The sequence below is a fragment of the Bombina bombina genome, chromosome 5, assembly GCF_027579735.1.
Source record: "Bombina bombina isolate aBomBom1 chromosome 5, aBomBom1.pri, whole genome shotgun sequence".
Lineage (NCBI taxonomy): Eukaryota > Metazoa > Chordata > Amphibia > Anura > Bombinatoridae > Bombina > Bombina bombina.
This window is the reverse complement of record NC_069503.1, coordinates 281,700,287-281,718,257: the sequence shown is the minus strand read 5'-3', so window position 1 is coordinate 281,718,257 and position 17,971 is coordinate 281,700,287.

The window sequence follows — 17,971 nt, the reverse complement described above, 5'->3', positions numbered from 1 at the left end:
ATGTATAGCTTCAGGATGCGTGCCATTTATTAGTTTGTCAATCAGGGTGGTGGAGCATCCGACAAAATATTTGTTAAAGGCATTTGCTACATCTAAGGGGAGTTGCAGGGTTTGGTTGTCCACATTGACAGTGGAGGGATGGGAGTTTATTGGTGGAGTTTGTAAATTATTTATGACTTTCCAAAACTTTCTAGGGTTTGATATGTTATTGTTCAGATTTTCACAGAAATATTGGGCCTTGGCCAATTTTGTTTGTTTAGTGCATATATTTCGCCATTGTCTATATACACAGTGATCGTTCATAGAGCCAGTATGCTTGAACTTTGACCACAATGAATCTCGAAACTGGTACATTTGAATGAGGTCAGCTGTGATCCAATTCAAGTGTGCTCCTTTTACTCTCACCTTACGCAGCGGGGCATGTAAATTCCAAACTTGTAGGAGTTCGGACTGAAAGAATTCAACTGCAGAGTAAAGGTTTGGGATTAGGTTTAATCTGTGCCAGGGGAGGTTCTTGATGTCATTTAGAAATGATTGAAGATTAAATTTTTTGAAGGATCTGGTGATTTTAACCTTGGGAGAGGTTTTAACTGCCTTTATTTTGCGCACACAGTACACTAAGCAGTGGTCACTGAAATTGTTAGGGAGAACACCTGCCTCCTGGATTCGGTCGGGAGAGGTGGAGAGAATCCAATCGAGCAGGGTGTGATTATGGCTTTTGTTGTTTATGCGAGTTGGGGAGGAGATTAATTGCATTAGCTGCAAAGACTTAAACACAGAGCAACAACTATTATTTTTTGGATTCAGCCAATCAATATTAAAATCTCCAAAAACCAAAATTTCAATTTTTGGGTTTTGAGCTATGGTTTCACTAAGGAGATGGGCTATGTCTGAAAGGGAATGAACAGGAGAGCTAGGTGGGCGGTAGATTCCAACAACAATGATTGATTTACTGCACGGGATCTCAATTGTGCCAGAAAGGAAATCAAAGTTGGCAGGAGAGCTAGATTTTTGTAAGGGGGTGTACTTTGTGGAGTTGTCAACATAGATTACAATGCCGCCTCCTCTCTTTGCTCTGTCATTTCTATGACTTGAATACTCATGTATTGCAATGGCAGAGTCAGGTATTTTTGCAGTTAGCCACGATTCAGAGATCACAATGATTTTGGGCTTGTATTGTATACACCAAGCTTGTAGTGCATCGATTTTTGGTAGTAAGCTGCGGATATTACAGTGCACAAAGGAAAGGCCTTTTTTAGTTGGAAGGCTAGGAATGGAATTTGTTGGGGGACCAGGGTTAGATTCTACATCATTTGCAAGGGGAAGTAACAGAAGGAATAGGAATTTGGGCATATTTTTTGTTTTGCCAATTAGTGAATGGGATATTTTATAGTTTTGAGAGGTGGGGGTAGGAGGGTTATTTTTTATAACTCTCCACCAGCACTCAGCAGATAAGTTGCAGCAACAGAGCAGGCCATGGTCTATGATAATTTGTTTTTCAGTTTGAGGTGTGTGCTTATGGCAGTAGTGGTGTGAACAAAATTTGAGTGAGAAAAGGGTTAACACAAATAACAGTATGGTCATATTTGGATTCATGTTAGTGGTATGAGGTGTGTAGGTGAAAATAAAACAAAAGTAGTACAAAATATAAAGGAAATAAAAGTATATACTACTGATGTGTGATATATAGCTATTTGTAGGGAGAGAGGGTAAGTATTCTAAAGGGTTAAGTGAATAAAAGGATGTGCTAATCAGTGTTTGCAGCTGTCATTTTGGGAGAATGAAAGTTGAGAATGAGACTATCTATAAATAAGGAAATGAGCTTGGGGAGGGTGGGGTGAGGTGCAGGGTGGGAGGGAAACTATCTTCCAAAGCTACCTGTTTGCAGAGAGCAGTTTAACAGCTGAGATATTCAAGTCTGTGATTCTCTAAGAATACTGGGCAGATACACTTAAATTTCAGTCTGAGGGAAAGAGAGAGATTAGTGTCAGATGGGCCAGCAAAATAAGTTAAGGGCGGGGGTATGTATGGACATTTTAGCAAAAGGGTCATTCAGGCAAAAAAAAAAAAACACAGGGAAAGTTCAGAATTACAGAGATAAGACAGGTATCCATGAAGGAAAGAAAGCCATAAAACAAGGAACAATATGATTCAGATGATTGACAGCCCCTACTAGCGGTTAATTGGCTGCCAGTGAACAAGAGGCCGTATAGAATAAGCATTTCTGGTGAAATGCTTGTGCAATGATAATTATGGACATCATATGCTGTCTGTATTTAGAGGTGTCTAGCGGACATGATTTGCTATAGCAAATCTAGCCTATAGACTTAGCTTCAGAAACTCCTAAAATTGCTGTAACCTCCACTTTTGATGTTATCAGCAGTTGTTCTCTTTTAAAAAATTGAGATTAATTCTTTGTTCCTCAAAGAGCCATTGGGGACGATTTATCAAAGCTTCAACTGTGAATGCGCTGGAAGTCTGCGTCAAATTAGATGCAAAGTTGATCCGACGCGAATCATTGCTTGTGTTATTCAAGCGTAATACAGATCATCTGCCTTCACATTAAACTCTATTCGAGCATATTACTGATAATCCCCTTCACATTCAACTCTTTTTGACCCTTTTACCAATTAATCAAACATTCAACCGGTACGCTCGCTATCCGGTGCAGCGTACCTATCCTTCAAACCAACACCTCTGAGGCTGCGAATTCCATAGAAATCAATGGGTGTCTGAAATTTTTTTTTTCTATTCTGTTTGTCATCGCAGACAGTTAACAATGAACATGTAAAATATTATTAAATTTGTGATATTTTCATGATGTGGAAGGAGGATATTAATGAACCATTTGAATCATGGAGTATAATAAAAATGTTTCATGTCCCTTTAACCTTTTGTGATAACAAAATATATTAAGATCTGCCTTTATTACTAAATAAAATCAAGTAGTGAGATGTTACCCTACTAATGGGTTATGTTTCAACTCTCTGTCATAGATTTCATTACAAAGCAAGGGGACAAATTATTTATACAGGAATGAAAGAAAGGAACACAGTCCCTGGACTTTCAGACGCAGAAGGAGGAGATGAATAAACCAGCAACAGGCTGCACAACTGTAGATGTGTTTCAACAAATGCATTGATAATGACAGGTAATGCCTGTCTGGCAGCAGCACTAGTAGATATAGGGATAACAATAAAATAAATACATTACATAATATAGCTAAATTCCTTTTTTTGAGAAATCTATTTGCACCATGTTTAACGCATGTAATACAAGTCTCACTCTTCACTTCGCACAAAATTTGACGCAATACTTCAACCAAATTAGATGCAATACTCAAACTCCTAAACAACCCACAAACTATTACATTTTTCAACCACTTTTTACTGGGAAATGCATAATCTAGTGATTAAAGGGACACTCAGGTTAAATTAAATGTTCATGATTCAGATACAGCATGTAATTTTAAACAACTTTCCAATTTACTTCCATTAAAAAAAAATGTGCAGAATCTTTTATATTTACAATTTTTGAGTCACCAGATCCTACTGAGTATGTGCAAGAATTCACAGACTATACGTATATGCATTTGTGTTTGGCTGATTGCTACCACATGGTACAAGGGGAGTGGAAATATGCATAACTTTGAAATTTGTTATAAAAAAATCTACTACTTATTTGAAGTTCAGACTAAGTGCTATTGCATTGTTTTGTTATCTTACATCTGTTGATTATGCAAATCTAATATGTTGACTGGTCCTTTAATGAAATCAGCCAATTTGATTTAAATATACATTTTATACTATCACTAACGAATCATATTGCTCTATACTTGTGTCATTTATCACTCATCAGAAGTTGTAAGTGCCATTTTTTATATTATGTATTATACTTTGAAGGTATGTATATGTGAAATTAGTATTAAAGATAAACATTGATGATGACATTAGGCCACATAGTGTAATATTTTTGACAATGATTTTAATAATCGAATGATGTTTGATTCAATATAATCGTAAGCTGATAGCTTAAATGGATAGTCTACCTAATATTAAACTTTCATGAATCAGATACAGCAGAAATTAAAATCACCTATTTTCTTCCTTCTCTTGAATTTTATTTGCATTAAGAAATGTAATCTTAAATGCCAGCCCAATTAGGAAGTGATGCACAGGTGCAGAAAGAAAACTGTCCCAGCTCTTAAAATATCCATTGTTTGCAAATAAATACATATGATACCTTGATTACATGCTGTATTCACAATTATTCTTGCTCAGAATAATAATATATTTACACTATATACATATAGTGGTATAAATGAACACAAATAAATACATATGATACCCTGATTACATGTTCTATTCGCAATTATTCTTGCTCAGAATAATAATATATTTACAATATATACATATAGTGGTATACATGAACACAGAGATATGAAAGACAACATTGTTTAGAACAAAAAAAAAGAATTAAGGGACATGTGAATATGTTTGCAAAAGATTTCTGACATATATATATATATATATATATATATATATATATATATATATAAAAGCAGCAATTAATATGTATACGCACTCTCACCACCGTCCTGCAGCTGCCAGGGTGCTCTTGAAAGGAATGCGGCATAGAATCAAGAAAAAGCACTCAATGGACTTTAGACATCAATGTGAAGTTTTATTTGTGACGTTTCGGGACCTCAAACATCCCTTCTTCTGACAACCAGAGTGTGCAAATGAACAAACTTAAATAGGCCTGCATGCCACTCCCTAGATCAGACCACCAATCAATGGAGACCATGTGCAAAACATAGGGCTGTACCACCTGGGTAGCCCAAAAGAAACAGTGATGTGGCATTGGCCATATGTGTAACATATCATATATCAGTGTGAGCATCAGATTTATTTAAGGTCAGTTTACACAGGAGGCGTTTTGATGAGTGATATGCCGCTCTCAGATGTTAGTCATTATGCACCATGGTTGTTACGCCGTGAGGCTTTGTGGTGTGTTTCCAGCAGGGACTTGTAGTGTTTAGATGGTTACCTGCTATGGATCGGTTTAATATTCCCGCAGTTACTATTATTGTTTACATGATGATGTTTGATAGCACACAATCCACAGTGTGGGTGGTGTTGCTTTTGATCCAATTAGATCACGGCCTGTGCATACGGATTAATCCATGTGATACAGCACACGGGGCATACACCGGTTTGTGACCAAGGGTACTGTGGGTTCATAGATCACTAATTTTATTTACTTTATTAACATCACACTGGAATTTGCAATTACTTTATATTTTTATATGTTTGTACACTGATATATGATAATATGTTACACATATGGCCAATGCCCTATGTTTTGCACATGGTCTCCATTGATTGGTGACCTGATCTAGGGAGGGGCCTACAGGCCTATTTAAGTTTGTTCATTTGCACACTCTGGTTGTCAGAAGAAGGGACGTTTGAGGTCCCCAAACGTCACAAATAAAACTTCACATTGATGTCTAAAGTCCAGTGAGTGCTTTTTCTTGATCCTATGCTATATAATATATATATATATATATATATATATACATACACAAGTATGTGCAAAGATAGATATACAAATTCTAGCATTAATAATCATTTAAAAAAATAAAAAACCATGAGATATATTTGAGATATACAAATACACATTAAATTATGTGAAAATATCATATATCGGATTTTTTGTATAAAAAAATAAATGGAAAAATAACTTTCTATGATATATTGTTTGTTCAGGTATAAATCTAGCTATTTCTTGGACATTAACACATGAAAAATAAAAGATTAGCTTTAGAAAAATGTGCTTGTTCATGGACAGTAATGAAATGGTATAAATAAAGTTGGAAAAAACTGTCTTAATTTGATGGATATTCAGGGTAGATCATTTGAAAATTAAGGATATTCGCAACATTGTTGACTCTTATTTATCAATAGTCCGATGCTAATCGCGCCAGACTTGACGCGCATGTTTTTGACAGACTTTTTGATAAATAAGGCTGTCGAATGTAGATTCACGCCATTGATGTATGTCGAGTGTAAAGCCCATGGCAAATGCATCGAGACTGATGCCTTAATAAATTGGCCCCATAGTGTCATAAAATATAGGACACCAGTAAAACTGCTATGTGCAAAGGTCTTACTCATGATAGAGGTACTATGGAGCATACTTATGATTGTGCGAGTGGACATGATCCGATAAAGCGGATCATGTCCGCTGCAAATCGATAAATGCCGACATCATACACTCTCAGCATTTATCATTGCAGCAAGGGGTGTTAATCAACCGATCATATTCGATCGGGTTGATTTCTGTCGATTTCTGTCCTCAGAGCAGACGGACAGGTTATGGAGCAGTGATCCATACGGAGCTTAATAAATATGCCCCCATAGCTCTAAAAGGCACTTTCTATAAATATCCCAGACAAACTGGAACTCTTTCAAAAGATATATTTTATAAATATACTGTATATATATATATATATATACATACACAGTCATGACAAAAAAATCTTGCAATTACAAATGTTTAGGCATTCTCATGTTTATTTATTTTGTTTGTATTGTTATGACACAAAAAGTTGAAGAAAAAAAAGGCAAATTTCACACATTCCACGCAAAACTCAAAAATGGACTGGACAATTTTACAGTCCATAGCACTGTAGCTAATCTCCCTGGACATGGAGGAAAGAGAAAAATGTATCAAAGATTGCAATAAAGGATTGTTTGAATGGTGGATAAAGAATCTCAATCAACTTCAAGACAAATTTAAGCTGACCTTCAGGCACAGGGTACAAAAGTGTCATCTCGCACTATACTTCACCAGCTGAATCTGAAAAGGGACACTATTGTTGGAGACCCATGAGGACCCTACTGCTGACACAGAAACATAAAAAAACAGATTGTAGTTTGCCAAAACTTACCTAAGGAAGCAAAAATCCTTTTGGGAGAATGAGCTGTGAACAGACAAAACAAAATTACAGCTTTTTGTTAAGGCCCATCATTCTGCTGTTTTCAGATAAAAATGAGGCTTTTAAAGACAAGAATACAGTCCTTACAATCAAACATGGTGGAGGTTCACTGATGTTTTGGTTTTGCTTTGCTGCTTCAGACACTGGATGTCTTGACTGTGTGCATGGCATTATGAAATCTGAAGACTATTGAAATATTTCTGTGGTGCAATATAGGGACTAGTGTCAGAATGTCAGACTAGTGTCAGAATGTCAGACTAGTGTCAGAATGTTGGGTCTCCATCAGAGGTCATGGTTCTTACAGCAGGACAATGACCCAAACCACACGACAAAAAGCACCAAGTAATGGTTTAAGACAAAGCGGTGAAGAGTACTGAACTTGCCAGCAATGAGTCCAGATCTCAATCCCATAGAGCATATGTGGAGAGATCTCAAAACAGCATGTGGAAAAAGGAACCCTTCCAATCTGAGAAACCGGAAGCAGTTGGGAAAGTAGAAAAGGTGTAAGAAACTCATTGATGGCTACAGGAAGCAATTGATTTCAGTTATTTTTTCCAAGGGATGTGCTACCAAATATTAAATTGACAAATAAAAAAATGTGATAAAGCACTGGTAAGGATATGTGAGCTTCAGGAATTCAGAAGTTAAAATCCTTGGAAGAAAATGAAATAACAACAAATAGTGAAGTGCTAATAATTTTGTCCAATCCATTTTTTGAGTTTTGCATGGAATGTGTCAGATTTGGCTTTTTTTCTCAACTTTTTTTGTGCCATACCAATACAAACAAAATAAATAAACATGAGAATGCCTAGACATTTGTAACTGCAACAATTTTCTCAGTGAAGCGGTGCATTATCTGAAAGAAATGCAGGGTTGCCAATATTTTTAGCCAAGACTGTATATATATATATATAATCCATTATAGAAGAGGACTGTACTCACTGGATTTGGTATATAAAATAAAAAAAAATATTTTATTTTATATACCAAATCCAGTGAGTGCAGTCCTCTTCTATAATGGATTATTGATATACCTGACTTGGCACCCTGGTTGATGTCCCTATTGCATTGTGTTTGCAGACACACATGGAAGTTATATATATATATATATATATATATATATATATATATATATATATATATATATATATATATATATATATATATATATACCTTGTCTTCACCACGCCGGGTAATGTTGGGGGGGGGGGTATTGTATGTTTATTTAAATGCAAAAGAGCTGTTTTCTTTGGGGCATGTCCCGCAAAAGGCCCTTTTAAGGGCTGGTAAGGTAAAAGAGCTATCTGCAGAGATGTGGGACCGCCATGGGTGCAAAATTTGCGCCAACCTATGCCAACTTGTTCATGGGTTGGTGGGAGCGGTCCTACATCTATGCAGATGGAAACCCCTTCAGGCCTGCCATTATGCTATACCTACGCTATATAGACAACCTGCTGTTTGTCTGGCGGGGCGAGAAAGAACAGGCTGAATGTTTTGTGGATTACCTGAGGACAAATGATGTGAACTTACGATTCACACTTGAGTATAATAAGAATACAGTGCATTACTTAGATTTGGAATTGAAGGGGTGGCCAACAGGTAGTGTTACCTCGGAAGTTTACAGGAAACCAATATCAGGTAACAGTCTCCTACATGCTAGGAGCTGTCATCCGAAGCAAATGCCCTATTCAGTAGCTAAGGGTCAATTTGTGCGATTGAAGCGCAATTGCACTTTGCCCCTTAGCTATAAGAAACATGCGGATGAATTGGAACAACGCTTACTACAAAGAGGATACAATAAAAAGATCATAAAAAGGCTAGATACGAGGTTAATTCCCTATCTAGGGAACAACTTCTTAAGGATAAGCCACCTATCAGAGAGAATCAAGGGAATAAATTGACTTTTGTCACAGATTACTCAGCTCAATATGGAGAAATCTGTGACATAGTCAGAAACCATTTTCGTCTGTTAGTGGCAGATGATGCCCTTGCAGTGACTGCTAGAAATGGCTGTAGGTTCTCCTATAGGAGAAATAAAACCATTGGGAATTCAGTGTCGCCATCTATGCTTAGGAAACCAAATTCTGCAGAGGCACCATCGTCCTCCTGGCTCAGACACAGGGGTACTTACAGATGTGGCTATTCACAGTGTAAGGCCTGTGAACATGTCCAAGTAGGGACCAGTTTCTCTTCGGTAGTGACTGGTGAGACCTTTGATATTACCTCTTGTTTTAATTGTAGGTCCTCTAATTGTATATACTTACTCTGGTGCTCAGCCTGTGAACTGCAGTACATAGGCTTGACCACCAGGGATGTCAGATCTAGGATCAGAGAACACCTGTCTACCATACGGGTGGGTAAAAGCAGTACACCTTTGGTGTCCCATTTCGTCCAGCGACATGACAAAGACTGTCGCTCTTTGAAATGGATGATTGTAGAAAAGGTTCAACCACAGAAGAGAGGGGGTGACCAATTTAAGATCTTGTCCAGACAGGAAATGTATTGGATCTTTAGGCTCCAAACTGAAAGACCTTTGGGCCTGAACTCCGAATATGATTTCATTAATCATTGGAATTAGATCTTGTTACCTCTGGTATAAGGGTCTCATTATAATAATAATAAATAATAATTGTTAAATAATAATTGATAGTTATTATTATTCTGGAAAACAAGGAATACTGTAACAACAAAAATCAAAAGTTTCTGGAAATCTGTAAAAATGTTTGGTATGGAATCATAATGCACAAACTTACAGCCTCTATGTAATAGATAAAAGAGAGCTTTAGGTTTTCTGCAAAGCATGTTTTATATATGCTCTACTGTCCTCTTATCTAAAAAGTTAGATTTTAAATTTGAAATTTATATTTATATTATATATATTTTGGTAATTCACATATCCTTAGCTATACATGTATATATAGTATGATATTTAAAATATGTAATCTAGTAGTGTTAGGAAACTTGAGTATTAATGTCCCCTTCTCACGAGCTTCAGATATACATATGTGAAACTATTGATATAAGTGTATATATATAGTTTATTAAATGCTTATGTTTTACAAGCCAGAGCTCCTCCCAAATACCTTAGGTGCATATACTGTGTAGAAATCTATATAATGCACATTAATTAATATATTGGTATCACACTACATGCCCCATCCCCCGTGTGTCTTTAATTTTCAATTAGTAACCCACCAATAGTATGGGAGTACTGGGTTTATAAGGCATTTTGTTTTTAAGAGTTTTAGGGACTATGATTACGGTGTTTTGTGCCGAAACATGTCAGTCTGTACAACTTTAGGGGTGTTTTATCCCCTCTCTCTCCATGTTTTAACTTTGTTTCAATAAAAGTTTAATTTTTAAATTTGAGGTGCCTGGCGAATTTTTTCTCTCTTTTTGGACTCTCTTTTGCCACTGCTAGGCACCTACGCTGCATTGCTTGTGGGAATAGCAGACCAGGGGCATAGCCGATTCAAAGACTTAGTGTTTTTGCCCAAAGGTGGAGGATCCCTTATACCTGGTGCAGTTCACGATCACGTTTTTGCATACAACACCGGAGATAGACAGCCGCACTGGGTTGCAGTATCTGCTGTTCAAACTTTCTCCGGATCAGAGGAATCGCATCAGAGGCTCGGCTTCCTACAAGGACCAATCCGTGAGAAGGATTGAGACACACCCAAGATCCAGGCACGGTCAGGTGGTTGGAGACGGCGTTTGTTCCGCAAATGGTGGACGGGCTGGTGCCCGGTGAAACGCGCTCAAGTTTGTAAACACCCAGGCTGCCGGGGAAGAAGCTTATTCCGCGGATGGTGGACGGGTCGGTACCCGGTAAAGCACGGCAGCTGGTGAGTGATACGTGCATTTGTGGGGACTGTTTAGTTTGTATACCTTGCCTCTGTTATTATACATTGACGTCTGCAATAGGAGCACCGGGGAACAGGAACATTTGTACATGATTATATGAGTACCACTTTTTGGGTCACATTTACTCAGGACTTTCTTATCCTTATAATCTGGGACTCATATAGGACACTATATATATTGGTCTGCTTTCTGGACTGCGAGGAGTTGCAAAGCTACTATACGTATTGACCAAAGCACACAATTTTTAGATGTGAAAAGCATTTGCCCTTGCAGGATACAAAGTGCTATACTGGCTATTATGAATGTTTTATAAGTGATAATTTAAATTGAGACTTCCTCTTTTTCTATTTATAAGGTAAAAGAGCTGTTACATTTTTATTTTAGAATAGGGTAGGGCATTTTTTTTTATTTTGGGGGGCTTTGTTATTTTTTAGGGGGCTTAGATTAGGTGTAATTAGTTTAAAATTCTTGTAATCTTTTTTTATTTTTTGTAATTTAGTGTTTGTTTTTTTTGGTAATTTAGTGTTTTTTTTTTTTTTTTGTAATTTAGTTTAGTTGATTTAATTGTAGATAATTGTAGGTAGTTTATTTAATTAATTTATTGATAGTGTAGTGTTAGGTTTAATTGTAACTTAGGTTAGGATTTATTTTACAGGTAATTTTGTAATTATTTTAACTAGGTAGCTATTAAATAGTTATTAACTATTTAATAGCTATTGTACCAATTTAAAGTAAATACTAAGTTGCCTGTAAAATAAATATTAATCCTAAAATAGCTACAATATAATTATTATTTATATTGTAGCTATTAGGATTTATTTTACAGGTAAGTATTTAGCTTTAAATAGGATTAATTTATTTAATAAGATTTATTTTATTTTGTTAGAATAAAATTATATTTAACTTAGGGGTATGTTAGGATTAGGGTTAGACTTAGCTTTAGGGGTTAATACATTTATTAGAGTAGCGGTGATGTCCGGTCGGCAGATTAGGGGCTAATACTTGAAGTTAGGTGTCAGTGATGTTAGGGAGGGCAGTTTAGGGGTTAATACTATTTATTATAGAGTTTGCAAGGCGGGAGTAAGGCGGATTAGGGGTTAATACATTTATTATAGTAGCGGTGAGGTCCGGTCGGCAGATTAGGGGTTAATAATTGTAGGTAGGTAGCGGCAATGTTGGGGGGGCAGATTAGGGGCTAATAAATATAATATAGGGTCGGCGGTGTTAGGGGCAGCAGATTAGGGGTACATAGGGATAACGTAGGTTGCAGCGGTGTATGGAGCGGCAGATTAAGGGTTAAAAATAATATGCAGGGGTCAGCGATAGCGGGGGTGGCAGATTAGGGGTTAATAAGTGTAAGGCTAGGGGTGTTTAGACTCGGGGTACATGTTAGGGTGTTAGGTGCAGACTTAGGAAGTGTTTCCCCATAGGAAAAAATGGGCCTGCGTTAGGAGTTGAACGCTGTATTTTTGCAGGTGTTAGGTTTTTTTTCAGCTCAAACTGCCCCATTGTTTCCTATGGGGGAATGGGGGAATCGTGCACGAGCACGTTTTTGAAGCTGGCCGCGTCCGTAAGCAACGCTGGTATTGAGAGTTGCAGTGGCGGTAAATATGCCTGTACGCTCCCTTTTTGGAGCCTAATGCAGCCCTTCACAGAACTCTAAATACCAGCGTTGTTTAAAAGGTGCAGGGGAAAAAAAACACGCGTAGCTAACGCACTTCTTTGGCCGCAAAACTCTAAATCTAGGCATATGTTCTTCTTGATCTTAATTAAAAGGAAGTGACTGTAACTTAAATCATTTCTGAAATGGGATTATAACAGTTCTCTCACTTATTTCTGCTAAAAAAACACTGACATAGATTGGAATCTACCCATAATCAGTAGTACAACATTTGCATATATAATCTTTCCAAAAACAACATTCCAAAAAAACAGATTAACTCACTCAAACTCAACACAATGGGTACAGTGCTACTACTAAAGACAATAAAACTCAATATCAAGGAAGGTGCTATATAGACAAAGGCACACATAACAGGGGAAACAATCCTTAGATCCTTTGAATTTGAGTGGGGTGTGAGGGAATTTATGTCTTACTTATGAGGGGTTTCATACCCTTCTAATTAAATAATAGGGGGAGATAGGAGCTCTGTAGTAGTCCCCTTCCCCACCACTAGAAGTCACTGTTTCTTGTGGTGCAGGTAATCACATTTTTAATGTAGATCATCTGCATCCTAGGGGGGGGGGGGGAGTGATTCCTCACTTGAAAGAGGGAGTATGCCCAATTTAGGAGTCACTTGTACCTCTAGTCTTAACATTGTAGGAGATGTTAAATGCTGCTCTGCTGGTATTCAACATTTTTATGGTGATCACCTGCCACTTACAGGGTCATGAGACCTCTGATTAGAAAGAGTAGACTCCATTCTTTCAAATGAGGTCTTTATGGTGTACATTTAGAATCTATCATAGAAGCTGTAGAACATAAAGAACATCAAAATAAAAAACTGCTTCTGCTGGTGACATAATCCAATTAACCCCTCTTCCTAGAATAAGACATGAAACTAGAGCATAAAAAGTAACAAACTTAAAAGCTTTTTTTTGTGAATGACTGAACAATAGAATTTTGGTAAAATATTCCTCTTAACGATGCAGCACATTAAACGTAAGGTCTGTAGGATAACATAAAAAAGAGGAGATTGGACAATATAAACGTTACTCCTTCTGGACCGAAAATGATATAAAAAAGATCAATGGTTCTCATATCTGAAGCACTATGAAATCAAAATAGGCAATCTTTCAGACAATAATGTTCAATGGATTCCATTCAAATTCTTTAGAAGAGCCATTTGAACATACTATATGCATTCTCAGGGGAATGTTTTCTACTTAAAGGGACAGTCACCACCAGAATTTTTGTTGTTTAAAAAGATAGATAATCCCTTTATTACCCATTTCTCAGTTTTGCATAACCAACACAGTTATAATAATATATATAAACAAAATCTCAGCACTCCAAAATGATATCTAATGTGAAATTTATTGCAACAGTTTCAATCATATAAACAAGAGCATTAATCTCATGACCTGTCCACTCTCCACATTCTCAAAACAGACACAACCAACCACACAGAAAAAAAACCCAAATAACCCTAGATTTGCCTAAGGAATATAAGATGCTACCAAGGTCACAGGAAAAATAACAATATAATGGATGCCAAAAGTGTCCTGTAATAGAAACACAAAAGCTCCTCTTGACTTCTACGTTTGAAAAAGGTTGTAACAGTTCTTTAATGGAACTATCAAAGGTTATCACAGTTTAGTACATCCATACGTCTGTATGAAAAAGCTTCGGTCACGGTACTGGCTAAGAAGCATGTTTCCCAGATCCTTTATCACTCAAACACCCAGTATACAGCCACTCTCTTTATTAGATTGTATAGATGTCCGCTGTATTCATTACATGTATAGATGTCCGCTGTATTCATTGTATGACATTACCATATGACGGAATTAAGGTAGGAAAAATCCTATTGGCTGATGCAATTAGTCAATAGGATTGAGCTTGCATTCTATTGGCTGATTGGAACAGCCAATAGAATGCAAGCTCAATCCTATTGGCTGATTGGATCAGCCATTAGGATTGAAGTTTAATCCTATTGGCTGATTGCATCAGCCAATAGGATTTTTACTACCTTAATTCCGATTGGCTGATAGAATTCTCTTAGCCTATCGGAATTCAAGGGACGCCATCTTGGATGACGTCACTTAAAGGTACCTTCAATCAGTCGTTGGATGTCATTCGAAGAGGATGCTCCACATCGGATGTCTTGAAGATGGACCCGCTCTGTGCCGAATGGATGAAGATAGAAGATGCTGCCTGGATGAAGACTTCTGCCCGTTTGGAGGACCTCTTCTGGACGGCTTGGATGAAGACTTCTGCCCATCTTGAGGAACACTTTGCCCGGCTTCGTGGAGGACTTCGGCCCGGTTGGGTGAAGACGTCTCAAGGTAGGGTGATCTTCAAGGGGTTAGTGTTAGGTTTTTTTAAGGGGGTATTGGGTGTGTTTTAGAGTAGGGTTGGGTATGTGGGGGGTGGGTTTTAATGTTGGGGGGAAATTCACTTTTTTTACAGGTAAAAGAGCTGATTACTTTGGGGCAATGCCCTGCAAAAGGCCTTTCTAAGGGCTATTCATAATTTAGTATAGGGTAGGGCTTTTTATTATTTTGGGGGGCTTTTTATTTTATTAGGGGGATTAAATTAGATGTAAATAGTTTAAAAACTTGTTATTATTTTATTATTTTCTGTAATTTAGTGGGGGTTTTTTTTGTACTTTAGATAATTTTATTTTATTCTAGTTAATTGTAGTTAATGTAGGTAATTAATTTAATGATAGTGTAGTGTTAGGTGTAATTGTAACTTAGGTTAGGTTTTATTTTACAGGTAAGTTTGTATTTATTTTAACTAGGTAGTTATTAAAATGTTAATAACTATTTAATAACTATAGTAGCTAGTTAAAATAAATGCGAACTTGCCTGTAAAATAAAAATAAACCCTAGTTACAATTACACCTAACACTACACTATCATTAAATTAGCTATCTACAATGTAACTACAATGTAACTTTAATTAGTTATATTGTAGCTATCTTAGGGTTTATTTTATAGGTATTTAGTTTTAAATAGGAATAATTTATTTCGATTTAGTTAAATTATATTTAAGTTAGGGGGTGTTAGGGTTAGACTTAAGTTTAGGGGTTAATACATTTAATATATTGATGGTGGTGTAAATTGGGCAGATTAGGGGTTAATAAATATAATTTGAAACAAGGTTTGAGAAACAGGTATCACAATCTGAATGTATTCTTTACTGTTGTTGAATATGAGTTAATTAGATTCTCCTTAGAGACCTTGACTTATAGTAATATCTATTGTATGGATCTTCTTTATAGGAGCAGTGCTTAAAGGGCCACTAAACCCAAAATCTTTCTTTCATGATTCAGATAGAACATACAAATTTAAACAACATTACAATTTACTGCTATTATTTATTTTGCTTCATTTTTTAGATATCCTTATTTGAAGAAAAAGCAATGCACATGGGTGAGCCAATCACATGAGGCTTCTATGTGCAGCAACCAATCAGCAGCTACTGAGCATATCTAGATATGCTTTTCAGCAATGAATATCAAGAGAATAAAACATATTAGATAATAGAAGTAAATTAGAAAGATTTTTAAAAATGCATTCTCTTTCTAAATCATGAAAGAAAAAATGTGGGTATCATGGCCCTTTAAGCATAAAAAATAATAATTCTAGAATAGACTGAGGTCACTGGTATGTGAACTTAGTCAAAAAAGTATGCTTCTATACACTGTTGGAGAACAATATTCCCCTTGTAGAATCAACACAGTAAGTGAAAAAAAGATTTAAAATTTAACTTTTATTATATACATGTAAAATTGACGGCTTGATTTTTCCGAAATCTGCTGCCTACGCACAAAGATTAAAAACACTCTCCTTGATGTTTGCCTTATTATTGGCTTGTATTAGCTTCTTTAGCTACATTAACAATTTGTGCCTGTAGTACCAGATGGGTAGTCTCTTGGTTGTATGATCCTATTTTAAACACGTTTTGCCTGACTACTAGTCTTGTTTATCACTGATAGCAAGTGTGCTATTGCTGTACTGCTTGTTTTTTTGTCCCTATTGATATAGACCTCTAGTGCCTCTTAATGCCAAGTTGTTAGTGTTTTTCTTAAAATTGCCTTTTTATTGCCCTTATGAATCTGGCTTACTATCCCTTTAAATTGATCTAATATAGCGTGTAAGAATAGCAATATCAACAATATTGTATCTGCGGTTACCTTTGTCAATTTAAAAGGTGGCAAAATAACTGCTGGTTACCTGTTAATACCGTAATAGTTAAAATTTATTTTTGCCACATATTGTTAAATCAGTCGTAATACCAGTTAATACCGGATACAAATATACCAGTGCTTACCTATTATTACCAATATTGTCTCATCAGGTTGAGTGTATTCATAGTGCTTATTAATACTAAATAGGTAGGATTTATGTTATATTACTTCGTTATTACTGCTTTGAAACCCTGTTGCTATCACTTGAAGCGAATCTTATACAGTATGTCTAAATTCCAGTGAGAGAAATATATATATTTTGCCTTAGGTATCCTCTGTACATTTGCAGAAAGCAAGTTACCTTTTAATACCGTAGTTGTATCCTTTTTACTACTGCTTATACCTGTTAATACCTGTTCCCTGTTTGCAACTAAATATCAATTCTATTTGCTGATCATCAGCTCAATATGTTGTATCTTATGTTTCGCTAAATCATATAGAGTCCTCTATGAATTTGCAGTGAGCAAGTTACCTATTAATACCGTACATTGGCTAAAAGGAAGTTAACTTTTGATACCATAGTTGTACCTTTTATTTTACCACATTGGATTTGAGCCGCTGCTTATACCTGTTAACACCAGATCCTTGTTTGCAACTAAGTATCAATTCTATTTGCTGATAGTTAGCTCAATTTGTTGTATCTTATGTATAGCTAAATTCTATAGAGTCCTCTATGAATTTACGGTGAGCAGGTTACTTATTAATACTGTACATTTGCAGAAAGCAAGTTACCTTTTAATACTGTAGTTGTGTCCTTTTTTTTACCACATTAGATTAGAGCCGCTGCTTATACCTGTTAATACCGTACCGTAACTAAGTATCAATTCGATTTGTTGGTCGTCAGCTCAATGAGTTGTATATTTTGTTTGGCTAAATCATATAGAATCCTCTATTTATTTGCAGTAAGCAAGTTACCTATTAATACCGGATTTTATATAATTTTTACAGTATTGGATTTCACCACTAATTTTTACCTGTTAATACCAGATAATAATTTGCAACTCGATATCAAAACTATAAGCTGATATACAGCTCGATATGTAATGACTTATGTTTGGCTAAATCATATCACTCAGAGTATCACTCACTATTAAGGACCATTAAGTACCATTATTGACTGTATAACTTTGAGTTATATTACAACATTGCTGGAGAGCAAGTTAAAAAATAAAGAACCTTGATCTTTAAT